Raw genomic sequence first — 4,909 nt, 5'->3', positions numbered from 1 at the left:
TTCCTGCTAAGAATCCTGTATGAGTTTCCTGTGGCTGCGTGACAAAGTACCAAAAGATACAAGGCTTAAAATAACAGAAATTTATTGTCTCATAGTTTTGGAGGCCAGAAGCTCGAAATCAAGATGTTGGCAGGTCCATGCTCCTTCTGAAATCTGTAGGGGAGAATCTCTTCTAGAATCTCTTCCTAGCTTCTGGTGGTTTGCTGGCAATCCTTGGCGTTCCTTGGCTTGTAGCTGCAGCACTTCAATCTGTGCCTCCATAGTCACATGGCATTCTCCACGTGTGTCTATGTTTTCACATAGTAGTCTCTGTGTCTCTTCCCTTCTTATAAGGACACCTACCCCTGTATGACCTCATTTTAACTTACATCTTAAGTACATCTGTAAAGACCCTATTTCCAAATAAGGTCCCATTCACAGATAGCGGGGGTCAGGATTCAACATCTTTTTTGAGGATACAACAAATCCCATCTTGGGAACTCACCAGTCCTCCCAAATCACTCCTACTCTCCCCTCTCCACATATTCATATCACCCCAACTTGCCTCCCTCTCTTCTCCAAAACCTCTGTCTCACATCCTTCCATAATCATATTAGAGGCCTGTCCTCAGAACGATGGGCCAGAAGAGCAACCTCCAACAGCTTGGAGTTAGAAAGACCAGTTTCTACTGCCCAGAAAGTTCTAAGGAAAGAACATTTTTGTTTCAGTTGCTGGGATTCCAAAAAAAAGATATGCTATGGGGGAATCTGAGTGAGAATTCTGAATGTAGTTTTTCATAGAGGAATTATTAGAAATTGTGGTGAAGGTCTTTAAGTCCATTAAAGGTTATATATGATGCTATCCGTTGGCTTAACAACCGAAATGTCGTAAGTAGCATTATTTATAGAAAAAAATGCACCCAGAGTTTCAAACAATAATCTTACAAAGGAACTTCTGGGATATATCCATTTGTAAGGGATTGCCTGCATTAAAAATATTGCTAACAAAATAGCACAGCAACAACATAAATGTCCCTCCTCAGTGGAGGCATCTTCAAATGGAAGTTGAAGATGGTTTCAGGGAACTGAGTAGGGTAAAAGGACGAGTCAGTGTTTCTCACACTCAAGTCTTTGTGTTCTGAGAAATTTTTTAATTCTGTATTTTTATTTTGATAACAGTAAAAATAAATACGAATACCCGGATTATCTACATGTATACCATATAAATGAGTGATGGCAAACAATTCAGTGCTGCATTTGCATTACGAAGGCATAGGTGCCAAGAAATTCCCTAAAACAGTGCTTAATTTTTAATGTATTGGAAGCACGTCTGGCTGCTCCTAGGCTGACACATCCTAAAATCATAATGAAAATCATGACTCAAGCACTCTTGTATTCCTGTTGTGTTTTTTAATCAGTTATAAGGACAAAATTTATACTTTGCAGTAACGATTTACATCTGAAAGATATCTGCATGGAAAAAGCCTTTTATTTTTAAGAACTGAGACTTAGTTTTCTGACATTCTGAAAATGACAGTGTGGAAGAATAACTAACTCATAAATTATCTCAAGCTAAGCAAAAAATAATACTCAAACGTGTTTGTACCAAATGGAACCCAAATGATACTATAATGTGCTATATGAATAAACGTTGCGCAACTATTCAAAGAGAAGAAACAAATGGAAGAATTAACTCGTCACATAGTGCATGGCAATAGCCAATGCCAAATAAAAAGAAAGCATTCTGTATCATTATCTGTATTACTGCAAGGAAATGTATTATGTTTAATCCTTGCAACAGTTCATTAGCAGAATGTTTCACAGGAAATACATTATGGAAATTAAATTTTTTCCACCATTGTATCATGGGGCATACTATTAAATTGTCCCATTAAATTAAATGTGGGGGGCATGGAAGGTGCTCAGGAAAAAGATGGGAACTCATTTTAGGAGATAGCTATGGAACAAGAGGAGGCACAGAAGTGAGAACATGCTTGAGAAGGTAAATAAACTAGCCTGATGAGATGGAATGGTCCACATTTGGCAAATGAGAAGGTTTTGGGATAAGTCTAATGGCCATATGTAAAAAGAAGGCCTTGTATAAATTAAGTAACTTGTATTTCCTCAAATAGTTTTTCTATTTCAGTTCAATACATGTTCTAAGGCTTTACTATATGGCACCCAATATAGTAAACACTGGAGGTATGAAGACCAGCAAGAAAGGACGTCTATACTCAAGGAAACCATAGTAAAATATGGAAGACACACATAAACAAATAAATGCAATAAACTTTAAGGGTGAATAATCTAAGAATGCACCCAATTGTTTAGAAGATTTCTTAAAGTTTTGTGATTATCTCATCTTGGATGAAGAAAAAAAATGCAGGTGTCAGCCTATGTATTTGGAATTCCCTCAGTATACAATTATTTCTTCTTGGAAGAGAGGTCAAAGTGTCTGTTTTATCCTTACTAGGTTCTCAATGCCCAGCACAGTGCCTGACATATAATAATCCCTCAAATATTTAATAAATAAACACTGAGCATGCTTTGGTTTTAAATATACTATAAATGACAGATAACTTTATATTCAGTAGGACCTGGCAAGAACAATAGTTTGATTACCAAACTATCTCCCTAAGATAAAGGAGTTGAGCTGAGAATAATCCAATCCTCAACTCTTCTTAGGGAGGAACTAAGCAAATGACAGAAAAGCCACCAATTCTGATGTAATAACCTTGGAGGAGACAGAAGAATGAAGAACAAACATTGATATGAGAGAGAAAAAGAAGAAGTGTTTATGAAAATCCTGAAGTCTGGTCACAGATCAAGACTATTCTTGTTGGTATTACAAATATTCTTTTGGGGTGATGCTCTGAGACCCAGCCCAACCCTTCTAACTTTCTCAGGACAGGAGACTACCCTGTCAAGTAAAACATTTGTTCTATTTGGCATTAACCACCACCACCATATAACATCACCTTGATTCTTCTGGTTTGCCCCTTCCACACACACTCACAAATATGTAAGCTACTGAGAGTAGCAATCTCCTATGTCTTGTTTCCAGCTATATCCCTTGCACTTAGAAGAGTGTCTAGCACATATTAGCTGTTCAATAAATGTGTGTTAAACAAAACATATGAGTGGCTCTGCTCTCAGTCACAGCTATTCAAAGGGAAAAAATGTCCGAAACATGACAGTATACTCCGGAATCAAGCGTGGGACAATGGAGGTACAGGTAGTTGAGAGCAATTAATAAGACAGAAAGAAAAGGACTTGATAACTGATTGTTTGTGGGGATTATGGAGGAGGGAGGTGTAAAGCATTTACTAAACAGTCTAGTACGTGGTCAGCTTGTTAAATACTGGCCAATAGTAATAAGAAGAACAACACTGTACAGGTCTGACGCTGAGGAAATAGGTCGGGGCAGAGATATAGAGCTCCTATCCTAACTGAGGAAGAAGAATTACAACACTGGGCCTTGGAGGAAGGGCACGCAGAGGGCTAGGAGCCCAGAAGTAGGAGGTAAAGCAGAAAGTGACGTCAGCGAAACAAGGGCGTAGAGAGTTTTTAGAAGATTCAAGAAATCTCAAGATATTCAAATGGTACAAAGAGGTCTTGCAGAATGCAAACTGAGGGAAAATTAACATTCTTTTTTCCTCTGTAACAACTTAAGTGACGCATTCTGACTCTTTCACTTGAGGCCCTTTTAGCGGCATAAAACGCACTTCACCAAAACTGGACCTGTCCGACAATTCGAACTGTCGACACCAGAGAAGCCCTAGTCACCCTTGCAGTGCCTCCTAATTCCACCTTCCCGTCGACACCTCTGCCCTCCCTCTGCCATCGTCTCCCCGCCTTCGGCCCAGCGCTCCCCGGTGCTTTTACCTGTCTGGACACCGTGTGAGAACTCGGGGAACGGGACAGAGTTGCGCCGGTTAGCGCGGGGTCGCCAACTGCCTGCTCCCGGAGGAGGCTGAACCGGACGCCGCCGGCTTCCGCAAAAGCGCCCCGCCCGCGCGCGGCTTCCTGGGAATGTGAGCGCTCCTCCAATGGGAGCGAGAGGCGGGGAGGGGCCTGCTGCGTTCCCAGCCCCCGCACTTCCCAGGAGCCGCACTGCATTCTGGGAGTGGTAGTTTCGGCTGGCCTATCGCCGAATCTGTCACCCGCTCCATCAACAATTCTTGTCATAAACAACATCAAGCGCTGTTCCTTAGAGAAAGCGAGAGAATGCACGGCCACAAAAAGTCCACTGACGGGGTAAATGAAGAGCCGAGCTTTCCCCACCGTCTCCCTGCTTAGTCTCAGCAGGTAACGTCGCCTGTTACTTCACAGACAAGATAGAATTCATCTGACAGGAATTCCCTCTACTTTCGCCACGAAAATTTTTTAACCTCCTTGGATCCCTCAGCAATCCTTTCTCCCATTCTTTTGCAATAATAAAAATGGTAATAATAATAATAAACCAACTACTCTCCTTTGATGTAAACTCCCTCATCCCCTTTACATCCCTATTCCTTCTTACTCAGTCGAGCTCCACTAATAAACTAGTCTGTCTCGTGTCTCAACGGCTCCCTGCTTATTTGCCCTTTATTATCAGCATTTAAAGATTGTCAAAGTTTCTCTCATCTAAAATATTCCAAAGTCACCTATCTCAACCCCACACCACCCCAAACCTCTCACCACACACAGACTTAACTTCTCCTTTCCAGTCAAAATTCTCAACCGTGTTGCTAGAATAGATACTTTTTAAACATTACCATACTTCAACTCTGCAGGATTTTACATTGGTTATTCCCTCCTTCTTGAAACCCCCTTAGTTTGGGCTGCTTTAACAAAATACCTCAGACTGAATGGCTTAAGCAGAAATTAATTTTCCACAGTTCTGGAGGCTGGGAAGGTTCAGACTAGGGTGCCACAGTATGGTGGGGTTC

At 41.1% G+C, this 4,909-nt stretch overlaps 1 protein-coding gene across 3 annotated transcripts in view; it reads right to left on the bottom strand.

The window, feature by feature from the left end:
- VAMP7 (vesicle associated membrane protein 7) overlaps positions 1–3,983 on the bottom strand; it is a 68,781-nt gene extending 64,798 nt beyond the window's left edge. The window contains exon 1 of one of the 3 annotated variants that reach the window (XM_007462408.1): positions 3,864–3,983. The gene's annotated coding sequence lies outside the window, so the exon portion shown is untranslated. The remainder of the gene's footprint in view (positions 1–3,863) is intronic. The other 2 variants (XM_007462409.1, XM_007462410.1) reach the window with 2 other exon arrangements.
- Between the last annotated feature and the right edge of the window lie 926 nt (positions 3,984–4,909).

Source organism: Lipotes vexillifer, unplaced genomic scaffold (assembly GCF_000442215.2).
Source record: "Lipotes vexillifer unplaced genomic scaffold, Lipotes_vexillifer_v1.1 scaffold115, whole genome shotgun sequence".
In the NCBI taxonomy this organism is placed as follows: domain Eukaryota; kingdom Metazoa; phylum Chordata; class Mammalia; order Artiodactyla; family Lipotidae; genus Lipotes; species Lipotes vexillifer.
The sequence above is the reverse complement of the archived record's forward strand: the minus strand, read 5'-3'. Positions and strand labels throughout refer to the sequence as shown.